Below are 21,080 nucleotides of genomic sequence, written 5' to 3' on the forward strand. Positions count from 1 at the left end.
AACTGGACATGGGGTCACTGTGTACTTATAAGGAACATGAGAACAGAATACGGATGTGTTTATTAGGGGCGCAGGAACTGAGTCCCAATGACTTTATAACAAATGCCGAAACATGGTCCTGGAGAGTTCATCGGGTACATGGAAACAGGGTCCCTGTGTGTGGGAACAGAGTCACTTGGTGTTTATGTACATGGAAACATGGTCTCAGCGTGCTTATCCAAAGCGCGAGATTGTGGTCAATGTTCAAAGTAAATTTATTATTAAAGTATATATGTAACCATATACTACCTTGAGATTCATTTTCTTGTAGGCATCTGCAGGAAAAAATAGATATACAATCGAATTTATGAATAACTATACACGAACAAAGACTGGCAAACAACCCATGTGCAAAGGAAGACAAACTGAAAAATAAGAAGAGATAATACAGAGAACACGAGTTGAAAGTGAGTCTGTATGTTGTAGAGTTAGTCCAGAGTGGTAAATGAAGTTGCCCTCACCGGTTATAGGAGTATTGTAATAACTATTCCTGAAGTTGATGGAGTGGGAGCTAAGGCTTCTCTAGTAGTGAGAAGGCAGCGTGGCTGGATGCTGGGGATTTTTGATGATGGATGCTGCTTTCTTGTGACGGTGCTCCAGGTCAATATACTCAATGGTGGAGAGGGTTTTGGCTGAGATGGAGTAGGCAGTGTCCACCACTGTCTGTAGCCTTCTCCATTCGTGGACATTGATGTTTCCTACCAGGATGTCATGCAGTTAGGATACTCCACTGCGCATCTATAGAAGTTTGTCAGGTTTTGGTGACACGCCAAATTTACATAAACTTCTAAGATAGTACAGGAGTTGTTGTGTCTTCTTTGTGATGACACCTATGCACTGGTCCCAAACAGATCCTCTGATATGCTAACACCAAATAATTTAAACTTACTGACCCTCTCCATCTCACATCCTCTAATGAGGACTGGTTATGGACCTCTGGATTCTTCCACCTGAAGTTATTAATCAGCTCTTTGGTTTTGCTGACATTAAGGGTGAAGTTGTTGTGGCACCCTTCAACCAGGTTTTCAATCTACCTCCCACATGCTGATTCGGCCAGCAACTGTGGTTGTCAGCAAACATGGAGACAGTTGTACTTATGCACACAATCAAATGTCTAAAACATGCAGAGTGGGGGCTAAGCACACAGATCTGAGCGTAGAGAAGATGCTGTTGTCAATCTCTACTGACTGTGGCCTGCCAGTGAGGAAATCAAGAATTCAGTTACCCAGGGTGGTAAGGAGGTAATAGATGAGTTTTGATGGGGTCATAATAATAAATGCTGAGCTATAGCAAGAGTAGCACCCAGGCATATGTCTCTTCATTGTCCTGATGTTCCAGAACTAAATGAAGAGCCACTGAGGTGGTATCCGCTATAGATCTGTTGCTCTGGTAGGCAAATTGGGGCGGGTGCAGGTCACTTTTCAGGCATGAGTTCCTTGAAGCAGTTCATCGTGGTGGATGTAACTGCTACTGCACGAGTCATTGAGGCACGTTACCATACTCTTCATGGGCACCCATATGATTGAAGTCTGCTTGAAGCAGGTGGGTACCACACTGCCAGAGCCAGAGGTTGAAGATGTGTGACCTGTTGATATGCACAGGTCTTCAGTACTCAGCCAGTTTTACTATCCTGAAGGATGCTTTCAGATCAGCCTCAGAGACTTGAGATTGGTTTGATGAGGGCTGTAGGATTCATGAAGGTTCCTCCATGTTCTGTCGGTCAAAGTGAGAATAAAAGGCAATGAGGTCATCTGGGAGAGAAACCACATTACCAATTATGTTGCTTGGGTTTGCTTTGTAGGAGGTGATGACAATCAAGCCATGCCACAGTTGTTGAACATCCCTGTGGTTTAAATTTAACCCGGAATTGCCACTTTACACGAGGTGGTCTTCTGGATCGCCAGTCCTAAATGCCGCCAACTGAGCCCTCAGCCCATTTTGAACCTTTTGGTTCATCTGGTTGAATGACTTTGTCCACACTCATCCACACATCTTCAAAAAGTCCGTGAAACCATGATGTGTCAGGAAGCGTGGAAACAGGGTCCCAGTGTGTCTACAAGGAGGCTAGGAATGGAGCCCCAGAGCTTCGGAAGTGTGGGAACGGGTTCTCGTGTGTTTTATGAAGCATGAGAACCGGATGCAGGTGAGTTTCGAAGCAACGCGAGGAGTGAAGCATGGTATCCTTTTAAGAAGCTCGAGAATGGGGATTATGTTTGATTATGAGTACTGAGGGAATATGTTTCCTGTGCACTCATAGGGATTTTAGGATCAGCGCTATCAACACATTCACCCTACCAGTCGTCAGATACCCAGCTACAATAGTGTGTTGAACAAGGGATGAACTGGAAGCCACTGACATTAAGACCCAGAAACTACTAACAATATTTGGAGGATTCCATCCAAAGTTCAACATCAAGCAACTGTATATCCACCCGAATAAAGGAGGATGGGGCTGGGATGTGTGAAGGCCACAGGCCTGGAGGAAATGTGAGACGTCCATGAGTATGTCAGGAAGATGGCCCCTAAGGACGACCAGCTAGAATACCTCAGACAGCAGGCAGGGGTCATGGAAATAGACGTGGGTGAAGCAGAGCCAGAGGCCATGGCAGGACAAGCCATTGCATGGGTTGTACCACTGGTCGATATCAGAGGTGGCTGAGAGACAGCACAGAGGCACTGCTTATGGCTGCATAAGACAAGGTGCTGAGCACAAGAGCAATAGAAGCAGGGGTCTTCACACCAGATGAGACCCAAGGTGCAGACTGTGAAAGGTATCCGTAGAAACCATCTAGCACGTAGTAGCAGGATACAAGATGCAGGCAGGGACAGCATATACTCAGTGGCACAACTAAGTTGCAGGAATTGGATACAGGAAATCTGCACTGAGTGTGGATTGGACATTCCCAAGTCCAAATGGGAAGCACCGGAGAAGATAGCGAAGAATGATAGAGTTAAGATCCTGTGGGACTTCCAAATACCAACTGATCTTCTTCGGTTGTCCATCGGAATCCAATGACGACGTCCACTCCTTTAATGATCTTTGATGACTATACAGTCTTATCCTGGACCCACAAGCTCTATTGCAAGTGGGACATGTATATGTGGTAGTGGTGGTAGTGATGGCTGCATTTCTCCTGGCTCTCTTCTGCTGTCTTCTGGTTGTTCTTTCCATCTCCAGAATACGAACCCCATCCCTACACAACTGTCACCAAGTGATACGGTCAGCAGCAACATCCTCCAGGTCCTCAGGTCTGATCTTGTACTTCCTTGAAGCATTCATCATCTGATCCTTACAGCGCTTCTTCAGCCCTCCAGCTGAGCGTCAACCATGATGTGTCAGGCCGTATAACACTCTGCAGGGTAGCCGACACGGGGGCATCCTTATCACGCACCCCAGCCGCTGCAGCTGACGCTGGGTGATCATGGCCTCAATACTCCTGCAGTTGGTCTTTACAAGTATTTCAGTGTGAGGCGTCTGCTCACACCAGGTAATTCCCAGGATGTGCTGAAGGCAGCTTATGTGGAAGCGCTCCAAGGACTCGGTGTGACGGCTGTAGGTTACCCAAGCTTCACAGCCATAAAGGAGGGTGGTGACACAGACCGCTTGGTATATGGCAACCTTTGTGAAGGGACTAAGGCTCCTGTTCTGCAAGTCTCTACGCCAAAGTCTCCCAAATACAGACTGATAAGCAGGTACTGACCAACCAACCAGACTTAGTAATACTGGACAAGGAACAGAAGAAAGCAATAGTAATAGACATAGCAAGCTCCCAGGCCTCTGGTAAAGGATGCAAGATTGAGGGAAAAAAACACATACACACCACTCATAATGGGTGAGGAGAAAATATATAGAACACTGTAAGGGACACTAAATAGAAATCCACAGCATAGTAAATTTTAAATTGTCCCTTTCAGGCCTAAAGATTTAATCACTGTGGAGATTTCTTGCTCATGTGGGATAACATCTTTCCTGATAAGGAAGGTCACTCTGCTTGGCAGGTGAGACTTGTGGCTGTGAAACAATCTCAGGTTCTGGTGCCTCCTCCGTGGTGGTTGTAATAGTTGACTCTGGGACTGCAGGAAGTGGTTCTGACAGCTCTGGACAACTTTCTTCTGGACGTGTTGGCATCCTGACATCGCATGGCAAGCTTACTGCCCGACGTGCTCTTTGTACGTGTCCTACTTTGTTACATTTTTTGCAAGTTTCACCTTTAAACCTGCATTGGTCCGGTGTATGTGAGTCCCTGCCACAATGGTGCCACAAGTTGGTTAGCCAGGCTACTTCCTGTTTAAACTTTGCATTTTTGCTCATGCTCACCTGCATTTCTGACTGCAACTCATTCTGTAAAAGGGCTGGATGGTTTAGAGTTTGTGAAATGTGTGCAGGATAGTTTTTTGCAACAATACATAGAAGTACCGACTAGAGATGGGGCAGTGTTGGATCTCCTGTTAGGGAATGCGATAGGTCAGCGGACAGATGTATGTGTTGGGGAGCACTTCGGGTCCAGTGATCACAATAGCATTAGCTTCAATATAATTATGGAGAAGGACAGGACAGGACCTAGAGTTGAGATTTTTGATTGGAGAAAGGCTAACTTTGAGGAGATGCGAAGGGATTTAGAGAGAGTGGATTGGGTCAAGTTGTTTTATGGGAAGGATGTAATAGAGAAATGGAGGTCATTTAAGGGTGAAATTATGAGGGTACAGAATCATTATGTTCCTGTTAGGTTGAAAGGAAAGGTTAAAGGTTTGAAAGCACCATGGTTTTCAAGGGATATTAGAAATTTGGTTCGGAAAAAGAGGGATGTCTACAATAGATATAGGCAGCATGGAGTAAAGGAATTGCTCGAGGAATATAAAGAATGTAAAAGGAATCTTAAGAAAGAGATTAGAAAAGCTAAAAGAAGATACGAGGTTGGTTTGGCAAATAAGGTGAAAGTAAATCCGAAAGATTTCTACAGTTATATTAAAAGCAAGAGGATAGTGAGGGATAAAATTGGCCCCTTAGAGAATCAGAGTGGTCAGCTATGTGTGGAGCCGAGGGAGATGGGAGAGATTTTGAACGATTTCTTCTCTTCGGTATTCACTAAGGAGAAGGATATTGAACTGTGTAAGGTGTGGGAAACAAGTAAGGAAGTTATGGAACCTATGACAATTAAAGAGGTGGAAGTACTGGCGCTTTTAAGAAATTTAAAAGTGGATAAATCTCCGGGTCCTGACAGGATATTCCCCAGGACCTTGAGGGAAGTTTGTGTAGAAATAGCAGGAGCTCTGACGGAGATCTTTAAGATGTCATTAGAAACGGGGATTGTGCCGGAGGATTGGCGTATTGCTCATGTGGTTCCATTGTTTAAAAAGGGTTCTAGAAGTAAGCCTAGCAATTATAGACCTGTCAGTTTGACATCAGTGCTGGGTAAATTAATGGAAAGTATTCTTAGAGATACTATTAATAATTATCTGGATAGACAGGATCTGATTAGGAGCAGCCAGCCTGGATTTGTGCGTGGAAGGTCATGTTTGACAAACCTTATTGAATTTTTTGAAGAAGTTACGAGGAATGTTGACGAGGGTAAGGCAGTGGATGTAGTCTATATGGACTTCAGCAAAGCCTTTGACAAAGTTCCACATGGAAGGTTAGTTAAGAAGGTTCAGTCGTTAGGTATTAATGCTGGAGTAATAAAATGGATTCAACAGTGGCTAGATGGGAGATGCCAGAGAGTAGTGGTGGATAATTGTTTATTGGGATGGAGGCCGGTGACTAGCGGGGTGCCTCAGGGATCTGTTTTGGGCCCAATGTTGTTTGTAATATACATAAATGATCTGGATGATGGGGTGGTAAATTGGATTAGTAAGTATGCCGATGATACTAAGGTAGGAGGTGTTGTGGATAATGAGGTGGGTTTTCAAAGCTTGCAGGGAGATTTATGCCGGTTAGAAGAATGGGCTGAACGTTGGCAGATGGAGTTTAATGCTGAGAAGTGTGAGGTTCTACATTTTGGCAGGAATATTCCAAATAGAACATACAGGGTAAATGGTAGTGCATTGAGGAATGCAGAGGAACAGAGAGATCTAGGAATAACAGTGCATAGTTCCCTGTAGGTGGAGTCTCATGTAGATAGGGTGGTGAAGAGGGCTTTTGGAACGCTAGCCTTTATAAATCAAAGCATTGAGTACAGGTTGGGATGTAATGTTAAAATTGTACAAGGCATTGGTAAGGCCAAATTTAGAATATTGTGTGCAGTTCTGGTCACCGAATTATAGGAAAGATATCAATAAATTAGAGAGAATGCAGAGACGATTTACTAGGATGTTACCTGGGTTTCAGCACTTAAGTTACAGAGAAAGGTTGAACAAGTTAGGTCTCTATTCATTGGAGCGTAGAAGATTGAGGGGGGGATTTGATCGAGGTATTTAAAATTTTGAAAGGGATAGATAGAGTTGACGTGAATAGGCTGTTTCCATTGAGAGTAGGGGAGATTCAAATGAGAGGACATGATTTGAGAGTTAGGGGGCAGAAGTTTAAGGGAAACACGAGGGGGTATTTCTTTACTCAGAGAGTGATAGCTGTGTGGAATGACTTCCTGTAGAAGTAGTAGAGGCCAGTTCAGTTGTGTCATTTAAGGTAAAATTGGATAGGTATATGGACAGGAAAGGAGTGGAGGGTTATGGGCTGTGCGGGTAGGTGGGACTAGGTGAGATTAAGAGTTCGGCACAGACTAGGAGGGCCGAGATGGCCTGTTTCCGTGCTGTGATTGTTATATGGTTATATGTCTCCGCCTGCTGTCTCTATTAACACAGCAATTTGAACTGCTCTTTTAAATTTCCTGACAAAGGGTCTTGGCTCAAAACGTTGACTGTACTTCTCCCTATAGATGCTGCCAAGCCTGCTGTGTTCCACCAGCATTTTGTGTGTGTTGCTCTTTTAAATGTAAGTTGTACTTCAGTTAGGAGATTTTTGAATGCTTTCTTGTAAGGTTCCATAAGCTAAACAATCTCTCTGTGCATTGTTAAGCCCATCACTGAACCGACAATGTTCGGACAATCTCTTCAATTCAGTCACATACACTGAAATGGACTCCCCTTCCTTTTGATTCCACTTATGAAGCCTAAGGTATTCTGCAACCAGCAATGGCTTTGGTTCTAAATGTTCCTGCATTACTCATTTCAGCTGGTTTGGTTTGTGCAGTGAAATTTCTAAGCAAACTGTATACTTTTTCATCCAATGCACTCAACAAAACTGTTACTTGTTTCTCACTGGCTATTTCATTTGCTTTAAATGCTCAATTCACTCAGTACACATATTCCAATTCTCTCTTATGAAAGCAAAGGCATTTATCTTTCTGATGTAGCCAGCCATTTCTGCTTTTATATTAATTTATGATTATTATCACAAGGTACACAATTTAGTCAATTTCCTGCTTTTTCTTAACTTGCTGACTCGGTCCCCTTGTGAAGAAGTACCTGCTATGCTGCTTCTTTTTTTTTAAAGACTCAAACATTTCACTGCACTTCAACAGGTAGGTAGTGGTCTCAGGTTCATTGATCCCATCCTGATTGGAGCAACATCACAAGACTTCAGTACAACACAGAGTTGGACTGTGACCAATCACTAGGCAGGAACATGAGAAGAGAACATTTTCACTTAGGGTCACCTTCAAGAGTAAAAAGGCAGCACTTCATGACAGTTTTTCAGAGATGTACTGGGACCAATCACTGAGGGGGATTCACTGGAAACAGTGAATAAAAAGGTAGGCACAAGCGGAGAATCCATTCTTGGAGCAGCCATTGTTGTGAGTGACCTGGTGTTGGAGTGGTTTTGGCTCATCAGGCTTGGGTGAGGTAAATATCTGGTAAATTTACTTTTTTTCCCCTTTATTCTTCATTCCTCATCTATTAAGGCACAGTAATCATGGTGAGAATGGCTCCGGGGACAGTGTGTTATTGTGTGTGTGGGAAGTCTGGGAGATGTTCAGCCTCTGGGATTACCATATCTGCACTAAGTGCATCGAGTTGCAGCTCCTGAGAGAATGTATTAAGGAACTCTGGAGCTGCAGCTCTTCATACGGGAGACCGAGGGAGTGATAGACAGGGGCTACAGGGATGTAGTCACCCCAGGGTTGCAGGAGGCAGATAACTGGGTGACTGTCAGGAAAAGGAAGGGAAATGGGCTGCCAGTGCAGAGTACTATGGCCGTTTCTCTCAATAGTAAGTATACAACTTTGGTCACAGAGGGGTAACGACCTACCAGAGGGAGTCACAGTGGCCGGGTCTCTGGCACTGAGGCTCAGAAGAGAAGAGAGGTGATGAGGACTGCAGGAGTGACAGGAAATTCCAGTCAGTGGAACAGAGATGAGGTTCTGTGAGAGTGATAGAGATACCCATTAGGTACATTGTCTGAGGTGCCAGGGTCAGGGAGGTCTTGAATCGGGTACACGGCGGTCTAAAGGAGGAAGGTGAACAGCTAGAAGTCTTGCTACATATTGGCACCAAAAGTGAGGAGGTCCCAAAGAGACATGCCAGGGAGCTTGGTAGAAATCTGAAAAGCAGGGCCCCCAGAGTAGTAATCTTTGGGTTGCTGCCAGTGCCACTTGCCTTTGTGGATAAGAATGGAATGACTTAGCAGATGAATGTCTGGCTGAGGAATTGGTGCAAGATCATTGGGATTGCTTCTGGGGAAGGTACAACTTGTACAAAAGGGACGGGTTGCACCTCAACCCAAAGGAACCAATGTCATCGCAAGTAGGTTTGTGAGAACTGTTCGGGTGGGTTTAAACTAATTTGTCAGGAGGATATGAACCAGAGGATGGAGCAGTTGGCTTACAAACAGAGGCAGTGTGCAATGAGACTGCCAGCAAAGACAGGCCGATGACAGAGCAAAGTAGCAGTCAATGAGATGAGCTGCAATGTAAAAGGAGGACAAAGTCAAAAAAGGTGAATCCAGGACTGAAGATGTTGCCTATATTTGATGCACACAGTATACGGAATAAGGTAGATGAACTTGTAGCACAGTTACAGATTGGCATCTATGATGCTGTAGGCATCCTGAATCATGACTGAAAGAAGATTATAGCTGGGAGCTTAATGTCCTCGATACATATTGTATTGAAAGAACAAGCAGGTAGGCAGAGGGGGTGGCATGGCTCCACTGGTAGAAAATGAAATCAAATCAAACTTGGATCATGTAGAATCATGAGTCGAGTTAAGAAACTGCAAAGTTTAAGGTCTCTGATGGGAATTATATATAGACCCCCAAACTAACATGGCAGGGGATGGGAACCAGTCCGATAGAGCTGAGGAGCAGCCAGCAGGTTTACAAGTAGACGATCGTGTAACATGAATATAAGGAAGGACAAGCCAATGATTGAGTATAAATGCAGACAGAGTAAAGAGTTAAATTATACCACAGAGGCAAAATTCACAAGGGTATAGAATGCAGGACTGAAGGTACTGTACTTAAATGTGTGTAACATTCGGAATAAGATTGGTCGGAATGACGTTGTGGGCATCACTGAGTCATGGCTGAAAGAAAGCCACAGTTGGGAACTTAACATCAAAGGATATGCTTTGTATCAAAAGAACAGGCAGGACGGCACAGACAGTGGTGTGGCTCTGTTGGTAAGATGGAATTACATCTTTAGAAAAGGTGACAGCGTCAGAGAATATTGAATCTTTGTGGGAGAAATTAAGTAACTGCAAGGGTAAAAAAAAATTATGGGAATCATATATAGAACTGCAAATATGTGGGGTTGAGATTGCAAAGGGAGCTGAAAAAGGGAAGTAGTAAGGGTAATGACACAATTGTAATGGGGGACTTCAATTTGCAAAAGCATTGGGGAAATCAAGTTGGTATCAGATCGCAAGAGGGAATGTTTTGAATGCATATACGATGGCTTTTTAAGAGCAGTTTGTGCTTTAGCTACTCTGAGAAAGGCCATCTTAGATTGGGTGTTGTGTAATAATGTATTAACCCAGATTTTGTTGTTATTGAGTGGTTTGTCGAGCTGGCTTGTTAGCTAGAAGACATTTTGTTACCCAGCTAGGCAACATCATCAGTGCAACTTTGAATGAAATGTTGGTGATCTACATTGTTCGTCTTTTATGTGTCCTGTGATTAGTCCATTTGTGTGTGTGTGTGTGTGTGTGTGTGTGCCATTTCTATTGGTTACCGATATGTAATCCACGATTGGTTTGTTAAAATCTGATCGGTGATAATTATTGTCCGGGCTGTGTTAGTCGACCGTTGTGTAGGATTAATATTGTCCTCATTGAGTGATGCGTGTAAGCAGGTGTAAATTGGCTTTTGGCTCTGGACTGACGACCTAACGCCGAAGTGGGATGTAAACTGGGTTCATTTTGACGTGCTTGTTGACAGAATTCTGCGTAGACAACAAAGCCTCTAAGAATTCTCGGGATTGGCCTAGGATAGTGACCTTGGTCCAGTCCAGTTCTCCACACAGAATTCTACCAACAAGCACATTGAAGTTTGCACTGTTTGTACTTAATAGGCCAATGAGCACTTGGTGGAACACGTTCATACCACTTTGTACTCTGTTTATTATTTTGTACATTAATATTGCACATTATTAGTATTGTGTATATCATTAGTTTGTACTTTATTAGTTAATATATTCATTATTATTGCTAAGTGTTTTTAAGATTCGCTGCAGTAACAAAATAATTTCCTACTCAGGATCAATAAAGTTCACATTATTATTAGGTAGCAGAACAGAAATACAAAAGTATACTGTTTTTAATATAAAAATCATTTTATATGTTCTTGATTTTGTTGTACCATAAGCCAATCTTAATATATGTTTTAAACAACTGGTTATACAATTCTGGTATTACCCTGGATTTCAGGAATGAGGACCAGTAGTCCCAGAGGTTCGTTGCTTGTTGTGGAGTGGAATTCACTCTGAGCAACGTGCTGCCAAAGAATGGGGGAAATGGCATGTACAGTTCACACCTACTGCTCGGTCCTGTGGGAATCCTCCAGTGCAACGCCAAGATCGTACCCTATTTAACACTTAGAAACAAGAGAAAATCTGCAGATGCTGGAAATCCCAGCAACACATACAAAATGCTGGAGGAACTTAGCAGCCAGGCAGCATCTGTGGGGGAAGAAAGTACAGTCGACGTTTCATGCCGAAACCCTTTGGCAGGACAGGAGTAAAAAGCTAGAGAGTAGCTTAAAAGCTGAGGGAGGGGAGAAACATGAGGTGATAGATGAAACTTGAGGGGGAGGGTTGAAGTAAAGAAGAGAGAAGTTGATTGGTGAAAGAGACAGAAGGCCGTGGAAAAAAAGTGGGGGGGGGGGGGAAGAGGTAGAAGCACTAGAGGGAGGTGATGGGCAGGCACGGAGATAGGGTGAGGGAGGGAAAAGGTGAAGGAGGGAGACATTACCTTTGAGAAATCCATCAGGTTGGAGGCTACCCAAATGGAATATAATGTGTTGTCTTCCAACCCAAGTGTGGTCTCATTATGACAGTGGAGGAGGCCATGGATAGACATCGGAATGGGAATAGGATCTTAGCCCAAAACGCCGACTGTACTCTTTCCCATAGATTTTGCCTGACCTGCTGAGTTCCTCCAGCATTTTGTTTGTGTTACTTCCATTTGCTACCTGCTGGGAATTACTTTGTTAAACTCCTTTGTGTGGCTGCTGTGATGCCGGGGGCAATTTGCTGCAGGTTCTCGGACAGCTGCTGTAGTCCATTTACAATAGTCTCGAAGGGTGCCCCCAGGGTGTTTGTCCATTTTGGTGGCTCCAGGTTGGATTGTGAAGGCACAACCACTGCTTAGGACTGGCTGAATCATTCTTGTCTCTCACTGCATGTGTGTAAATTGTGCATAGAGTCCTCAGCTTTGAGGACACTTTGCTGTTCCTCTTCTTAGTAAACTACCCTCAGGTTCCCTAGAATCCCCAGAGAAGTAATTTGGCCCGAGTTTGCAGCAATTGGCGTGTTTGATTGGGAAATCCATCAGTGTCTAGCCTATGTTGATCTCGTAGTTATTTCAACACAATCCAAAGGAAAACAAATATTTCAACAAACAGCATCATCAAAAGGAAGTAAGACTATGTACCTTCTCCTACAGTAACTAGAACATCTTTGAGGATACATGGGTGGGGAGTTGGAGGACCCTGGTTAATATGTTCTGAAATTCCTGCTTTCCTACTAATAAACAGCCAATGCTAGTGGAAACATTTAATATTAATTCCAATAAAAATGAAGCAAACATTAACTGAGAACTGTTGGCTCTGTTTCTTTCTCTTACTGCTGAATATCTACAGTTCCCAGCATCTGCAGTGTCTAGTGATTCAACAAATGAAGTCCTTTTCCCTTTTATTTGCGTGCCATATTCTGCCAGAGCCTCGGTGACCACTTTTTTTTCAAGTAGCTGTCTTGGAGGAAAGATTCTGTGAGTGGTCCCCCACATCCTTCTCACAGTGCAGTTGATTTTTTTTTTATATACGAGGTCGAATTGCAAGCTCGACACTCAACCCAGCACAGATGGAAAGCATGCACGGGAGCGGCCCGACTGGGTTTGAACTTGGAAACCTTTGCTCCGGAGTCCGGCGCTGATGTCACTGTGCCACCAGAGGGCCCGGGGGGCAGAAACCACATTTTGGGATCACAATCCTGAATTCATCAGTTGTGGCCTGTAGCATTCTGCAGACACAAATCACTCCGGACCAACTCCTCAAAGCTATGGAACACTGCACTGAACAGTCTGGAAGGTGAGCCAGAAACAGTGATACTTTTTAATGGTGACAACACAGAGGGCAATTATCAGGAGGTCAGATACTCAGGAACATTAACTGGAGGCATGGCTTAGAAGCCTTCATATTAAAAAATAAAATTGACCTAAGGGACAGCTTTTCTCAACACAGGAGATGCTAGGTATATGGAAAGAGCTGGCATGGAAAGAAGTGATAGAAGTTTGGATGATTACAATGTTTGAAAAATACATGGATAGAAAAAGCTTCAGGGGTAAATGCCAATGGGATTACTGTAGATAGACATCTTGGTAGGCAGGGAGTTCGGATGAAGAAGTTGGGGCTTCTATAAGGGTGGGCACCAGTGCACTAAAGCTAAACACAATGAGTAAAGGAGTGTTGACAGCAGCACCATATGAGATTGGCACAGACCAAGAGAAACCACAGCATGTATGATAGGCTGGAGCCTAAGCAGCCATGTAGGATATGCAGTGGCAATACACAAAGCACAACTTATAAATTGTGGATACAGAGCACTTGGCACTCAGTAGTATAGAGTGCCGAGAGAAGCAGGGTGGAAAACTAAGGGAGCGGGGAATCACAGAAGATAATTTTTGTTTCCAAAACCATAATAAGAGCAAAAGAGGGCATTTGGTCCCTCAGGTTTTATCGCCATTCATCAAGTTCATGTTTGATTCTACCTTGGCCTTGGGTCTATTTTCCAGCCCACATACAAAGTTCCCTGTGGGACAAACATCAGTTTATAGAATAGAACATAGAACAGTACAGGAGTTACCTATCTGAGGCTTTTCGGCCTATGATATTGTGCCAACCTTCTCATACCCCTTTCTAGCTCTCCTAAGTGCTAAATCAGTAGAAATCCGAAAAAAAAGTCAGTCTCAATTCTTTTGGCATTTTAAAGTGATAGACCACAGAAAAAAAAATTAACCCTAGTATTAATTAACCTCCCTCCTTGTGGGAAAAATTTTGATCGAAGAGCAAAATTTTTAAACCAGATTACAGAATATCAAGCAATACATGTGATTAACAGGTAGCACATTACAGTGGCGTATACAATTACTAATTTCTATTTCACTTTTAAACTTAGCATCCAATCAATCCATGTTATTTTCTTTACCTTTCACATGTTGTTACAAAAAAGTCAATTCCTGCAAAACCAGCTCCTGTTATCTTCAAAATGGCATTTGATCACCCATTGTCCCTTCTCCACTTTGAAACAGAACACTTAGCATCACGTAACATCATGTTATCAGCTTGCTTACTAGCTCACATGTCCTTCAGACTCCTTGAACTTTACCCTGCAGCTACTAACTCATCACTCATGTTTTCTAAACTAAACCTATTTGCTGAACTTCCAAACAAGTCACTAATTCTATCTCCAAGACCTTTAGTTCTATATGTTTCCATAATTAACACCTGCAGATGGTCTCTCTTGGTCAAAACAACACTTCCCTTTGTTTTGAGAAGTCTCTGAACCCCATCTCTCCAAATCACAAACTTGAACATCACCAATTTGTTTATCTCTAAATTCCAAAATATAGTAAAACAAATCAACATGTATTATCTCAGCATCTGACAGAGCCGTTCCTCTCAGCAATGTCAAAGGTCTTGAAAACAATCCAGACTTCAAGTGCTTCAAAAGTCCAGAAACAGTACTCTTCTCAATATCTTCAATAACATTTACCTCACCAGTTTTCATTTTATCACCAACTTTTAGAACATTGTCTAACTCAAGTGACTGAGAATCCTCAATTTCTACTGGTACCAAGGTTAACCCATTATTCACTGAACCAAGTCCATCTGACACAAAAGGACTTAATTCCTTTTCAACCGAGTCAGACACCTCAGACCTTAACTGAGTTTCAACACAAGGTTCAATACCCTGTGAATTTATAGGTGCTTCAACAACCTGAACACAGGCTGTCTCTTCTAGGCTTTCATTACTAGTCCCAATTTCAAATTGCAGTTCCCTCTGATCATCCCAGCTACTCTCTGGGAATCTCTCATCTAGAGTAAGCTTAACCTTAGGGTTTAAAGCAAACTCATCTGCTGACTTAGCAGTCTCAGAAAGGGTCTCAGCCTCTTTCTCATCCTCTCTCTTTAGTTTTTCCTAATCAAAGCTGAACCTCAGCCTCAGTAGGTTTATTTTTAAACACATCCCACTCATCCTCTTCAAACGTTTCCTTGGATATATAATGCTCTGCTATTAACACCTGTATTAATGCCTTCCTCATTCTAGTGGTCACCTTAACTTTTAACTTATGAGCAATTCCCAACAGCACATCCCTTTTAGCATCATCCAATGCTTCAGGGGTTGGTTCTGCCAGAAACTTACCAACTTCAATCTCCGTTGCTGCTGATTTTCCACTCAAGCACATCAAAAGGGATTTTCTGCAATCAGATCAATCATTAATCACTCAATTAAGCCGCCAACTATTTTATAATGGCTCCCAACAATTTGTTCATATCCTGGATGAGCCCCCAATTTTGTTACACACCCCATAACAAGTTAAAAGAACCAGCAGAAATGCGACACACCTGGAGTCTGGTTTTGCTACAAACACAACACTATTTATTAGTGTCTACGTAATATAGTAATACAAATCCAGACAAATCAAACAGGTTAGCAGAGTTTATGCATATATAAGTGTGTAAACATAAACCCTAAACTTCAAGCTCTGGTGGTAAATGATACAGTCTAACGATGGTATAGGAAATGAAGTCAGCTCAGTTCCTGATATTGAGTTGAGTAGATTGAGGGGGGAGAGAGAGAGAGAGAGAGAGATTTGACATCCAAAGGTGTATGGTGTGAAAAGGCAATTATGTCGACATTCCACAACAGCAATACAAAATAACAGTAGGTTTTATCATCGAAGTTGTTCCACTCCACACATGAAGTATCACCAACAGTGATTGTCAATGAATATCCTTTCAACACAAGTGGTACCACACCCAAATTCAGCCACAGGACACCTAAACAAAATCCATGTATGGATTTTCACAAAGGGGACCACCTTCAAGGGAACCACCACCCAGGCAAGGGTCGACACACTGGTAGATTCCACATGGTTATCCCAATCACACACAATGTGATAGCCACTTATCCAGTTCCACGACATACGAAATAACTCTGACAGTGATTTGCCACAGGGGTGCCTTTCTTCAGTGAACTACCACACCCAGACAAAGGGTAAACACACATGGTATTCAAAGGATTTCCCCCTCACCAGAGAACCCACTTCTGTGGATTAACTAAGTGACAATCACACTTCCGTAGCCGAATGGAAACAAACTCACCCTTATGGGCTACTTAGAGAAAGAGTCCAAACAGTGATCTCTGTCACTAGCTTTTTTCTGTTCCAAACCTTCCTCTCCTCTCTTCCTGCAAACTTGTTCTAGTTGCAGAAAACTTGAGTCATTTATACTCTGGATCGATCTCAACTCATCCATTTTGGGCTACTGAAAGTTTAACCCAGCGACCGACTCACTGGTGTCTTCCAATGACTAAATCCATCTAAGCATGTGAGTGTCTGTAAGAATCATCTGGCCTCGCTTATTCAAGACAAACCACGGGAAACCATAAACACAAGCTGCTCACCATAGCAATCCAGCAACTCCGCAGTCAGTAGAAATCCAAAACAGAAACAAATGTCAGTCTCAATTCTTTCAGTATTTTAAAGTGACAGACCACAGAAAAAAATGAACCCTGGGGTACATAACACTTCTGTCTACCTTACAACTCTCAAGGGCTGCCTGATCTTTGCTTCCTAAATCTTAAGTATGTTTCCTTCATCCTCTTGACTAAATGTTTCACCTCTCTTGTCAACCATGGTTCTTTCACCCTACTATTCTTTCCCTGTCTCAATAGGAAAACTCTATTCAGACCCCATGGAACTGGTCCCTAAACAACATTCACATTTCTGCTGTGCATTTCCCCGAGGATAGTCCAAATTTACACCCCAAAATTCCTGCCTAAAATCATTGTTATTAGCATCCACCAATTAAATACTTTGCCTCCTATTCTTTTCCATCTTTATGTTAAAGGTCGGAGTTCTGAGATTGAAAACTTCTAATGATTCTGCCTCCACAACACTTTGAATAGGAGAATTCCAAAGATTCATAACCTTCAGGGAAGCTATTTCTCATATATCCCAGATGACATGAGTATTTTGCATCCATCAATATCATTGCACCTTTAGAGGCTTGTGGATTGCTAAACGTCTTTGGGTCTACAGCACAGAAACAGGCCCTTCAGCTCATCAAATCTACATCAACCATAAGTACTCTTTCACTAACTTCATACAAGAGAAAATCTGCAGATGCTGGAAATCCACACAACACACACAAAATGCTGGAGGAACTTAGCAGGCCAGGCAGCATCTATGGAAAAAAAGCAGAGTCGACATTTTGGGCCAAGACCCTTTGGCAGGACTGGAGGGAAAAAGCTAAGTAGTAGTTTGAAAGTTTGGGGGGGGGGGGGGGGAAGAGAGAAACACCCATTTTAATTCCACTTCCCATTCCAATATGTCCATCCATGGCCTCCTCCACTGCTGTGATGAGGCCACACTTAGGTTGGAGGAACAGCACCTTATATTCCATTTGGGTAGCCTGCAGCCTGCTGGCATGAACATCAATTTGTCAAATTTCTAGTTATGCTTCCCAACCCCCCCCCCCCCCTCACCATTTCCCATTCCCCATTCCCCTTTCACTCTCTCATATCTCCTTACCCACCCATTTTCTCCCTCTGGTGCTCCTCCTCCTCTCTTTCTTCCATGGCCTTCTGTCTCTTTCACCAATCAACTTCCCAGCTCTTTGCTTCATCCCTCCCCCTCCAAGTTTTACCTATTGCCTGGCATTTCTCTCTCCCCTACCTCGACCTTTCAAATCTACTCCTCAGTATTTTTTCCTCCAGAACAGACGAAGGGTTTCAGCCCAAAACATCAACAATGCTTTTTCTTTATAGTTGTTGCCTGGCCTGCTAAGTTCGTCCAGCATTTTGTGTGTGTGTTCACTAATTTCATTTTTACTTTCCCCCATATTCATCAAAACTCCAGATTCTACCACTTACTTCTATGCTAGGGATAATTTATAGCATCCTATTTCCCTACTTACCCATGTGTCTTTGGAATGTAGAAAGGAGGAAGTTACATTATGATCTTTAATTTTCTAAATGAGAAGGACCGTTAACAAAGGAAATTCTTCTGGCATCTTTAGTGTTAGCAGGATATAAATGAGAGGAATTTTAGGGACAAAGAATACATTCTGAGGCTCAAGGAAGGGCTAGAATACTAAATAAATACATTGCTTGTTAAGGAAGAGGACACTGACAACAGTCATGGCAGATGTGATACTTGGCTGATAAGTGGGATGTGCTGGGAAGACTGGCTGTGCTTAGACTGGAAAGGTAGCCTGGCTCAAATGACAAAGGGAGTCAGGCCAAGATAATGGAAGGGCTTGCCCCAGTCTTCTAATGCTCCCCTAGGTATGACATGCAGACAATTCTAAAGTGAGTATTGCGACTATTCAACAAAGGATGTCAGTTATTTCTAGTCAAGTTAACATAAATGGGTAGACTCTAGAAATAATAACCAGGGAGAAAGTTAGGTTTTAAGCCTATTAAGGAGAACTGGCAGAGGTCTGTGAAAAGCAAATCAGATTTGTCTTACCTAATTATTTTTTGATGAACTAACAATACAATACATTTAAAAATAAAAGCTGCAGTATATGTTAATGATATGAATTTTAAGAAAACATTTGATAAAGTATCCTATAAAGAGCAGTTAAAAATTTAAGGCTTTTGGCACAGGAAGGTCATCGTGGATAAGCAGTAGGGTTAAGAATAGTAAACAGTTATGGTAAATGGTTGGAGGATAGTAGCAGTGAAATCCAAGATTCCATGCAAGGGTGACTGCTTATTCTGAGAAATATATATATTTCTGCAACAGGACAGAGACTGACTAGTGGAATGGGCTGAGTTGTAGCAGATGGAACTGCGAGGGGATCTCCCACCATCTCCGATCCTCATCACATTCTACAGGGGTTGTACTGAGAGCATCCTGAGCAGCTGCATCACTGCCTGGTTCGGAAATTGCACAATCTCAGATGGCAAGACCCTGCAGCAGATAGTGAGGTCAGCTGAGATGATCGGTGTCTCTCTTCCTGCCATCATGGATATATACAGTACACACTGCATCTGCAAAGGAAACAGGATTATGAAGGACCCCATGCACCCCTCATACAAACTCTTCTCCCTCCTGCCGTCTGGGAAAAGGCTCCGAAGCATTCAGTCTCTCACGACCAGACTATGTAACAGTTTCTTCCCCCAAGCTATCAAATTCCTCAATACCCAAAGCCTAGACTAATACCTTACTGCCCTACTGTTTATTATTTATTGTAATGCCTGCACTGTTTTTGAGCACTTTATGCAGTCCAGTGTAGGTCTGTAGTCTAGTGTGGCTTTCTGTGTTTTTTTTTTAAATGTAGTTCAGTCTTTTTTTTTGTACTGTGTCATGCAACATCAAGGTCCTGAAAAACGTTGTCTCATTTTTACTATGCACTGTACCAGCAGTTATGGTCGAAATGACAATAAAAGTTGACGTCTTGACTTGATGTTCTTGGTACAAGAGAAGGGGGCAGGCCAAATTATCTAATGTTTGATAATTGTTAAATTATCTCCTATGTTTTATAGTTATTAATCAAAATTTATCCTGCTAGGTGTGTAAATAAAGGCAGACGAATGAGGGATACCGCTTGGGTTTCCCAGTCTCCTCCCAAATTCCAAAGACGTATGGTTGGGGTTAGTATTGCGCACTTTAGTACCAGCAACATTTGTGTAGTTTTGAAAATAAACCACTTGATTAAGCATTCTTGTTCGTTTAAATAATTAATCACAGGTTATACGTAAAAATTGAATTGCATACGTCATGACGCTATCATGTGATACACGCACGCCTCGTTTAAAATAAAAAAGTTAGACTCACGTTTCGGACTCCGGTCTTTTCCTTTCAATTAGTTTAAAGTTTCGGAGTTCTAAAAAGTAACAATTAGTGAACTGTGGGCATATCACGACGACGCCCTTAGTACAACCTTGGCTGATTTGATTTGACACAAAACGCATTTCACTCTAAGTTTCGATGTGCATGTGACAAACCAAATCTTTAAATATTAAATCTCTTAAAAACCCAGACATTATCAGGACAGACATGAAGGAACCAGAGAAAGTAAAAGAAAGGAACGCGAGGCAGTATCGGAGGAGAGCCTGTAGTCTATAATTGACTTTAGCTGCTATCTTAGGCTCTGACAGATATGCTAAGAAAGTTAAGTCAGGCATGAAAGAGAGAGAGCACCAGGTAGAAACATGGTATTTTCCGGGAAGGAGCACTCAATGAGGGGGAACAAGTTCCCATAACTATGCGGAGGAAGCGAGTGAATACGGGATTCGGTATTCAAGGACAATGAACGTGATGCGACTATCCTTGCATCGTTCTTTCTCCACACTGCACTGTGGCCAGAGCCACATTCATTCACCCTCCTAGCCTATGTAGCCGGAGAACCAGCCGCCCCCGATGTCCCTTTATCCATCCCGAACACGAACAACGCTTCAACACGCCGTGTACACGTCGGGCGCCAGGCCCAACCAACGGCCGCAGCTTCACGTTAGCCTCATAAATATCCCAAGAGTCGACGTTTCATCATGACTCACCGGTTTCCAATCAGTGAAGAGGATGGAAAACACCCGTATATGATTGTCCAATCAAGTATTCATAGGGCCAATTAGAGCCAATCAACTGCAGAGTCTGCTTGTTAGACCGAAGTTCCGAACCAATAAGAAGGCTTTTTCGTTTATTGGTTGCCTGGCGGTCAATGAGGTAGTGATTGGCGGAGGGAACGGACTGGCTCCCGTGAGGCGGGCGCGCACAGGCGCGCGCCGCGGCTGTTGTGCGGGTGGCTGCGCGGGCGCGCGCGCCGCGGCTGTTGTGCGCGTGGCTGCGCGGGCGCGTTGGCAGATGGAAGGAAGGAAGGAGCGGCTGAGGAGATAGAGAGAGGAGAGGGGTGGGGTGGGGGCAGACATTGAGCCTGGTCAGCACCCGAGTGTGAATACAGCGGAGGTGACGGCCACGCCGGGTACGTACTGCATCGCCCAGCCCAACGCCTCTGCCAGCCTTCTCCACGGGTTATCTAACGTTTCCCCAACCAAATTAGGCAAGGCCGGTCGGCCCGACGTCCACACTGTCTTGCAGCTCATGCTGACGGGGAGGGCGTTTAGCCCTCCAGCTCCACGATGTTGTTACTGTCAGACCCA

At 43.3% G+C, this 21,080-nt stretch overlaps 2 protein-coding genes across 10 annotated transcripts in view; both read left to right on the top strand.

Moving 5' to 3' along the window:
* plekhd1 (pleckstrin homology domain containing, family D (with coiled-coil domains) member 1) overlaps nt 1-416 on the top strand; it is a 260,555-nt gene extending 260,139 nt beyond the window's left edge. The window contains exon 14 of the mRNA XM_059952083.1: nt 311-416. The gene's annotated coding sequence lies outside the window, so the exon portion shown is untranslated. The remainder of the gene's footprint in view (nt 1-310) is intronic.
* A 20,348-nt stretch (nt 417-20,764) lies between these two features.
* The window catches only part of LOC132382284 (titin homolog), a 354,914-nt gene continuing 354,598 nt past the window's right edge, over nt 20,765-21,080 (top strand). For all 9 annotated transcript variants that reach the window (XR_009508280.1, XM_059952393.1, XM_059952425.1 and 6 more), the window contains exon 1: nt 20,765-20,902. The gene's annotated coding sequence lies outside the window, so the exon portion shown is untranslated. The remainder of the gene's footprint in view (nt 20,903-21,080) is intronic.

This window comes from Hypanus sabinus, chromosome 2, assembly GCF_030144855.1.
Source record: "Hypanus sabinus isolate sHypSab1 chromosome 2, sHypSab1.hap1, whole genome shotgun sequence".
NCBI classification, from domain to species: Eukaryota; Metazoa; Chordata; class Chondrichthyes; order Myliobatiformes; family Dasyatidae; genus Hypanus; species Hypanus sabinus.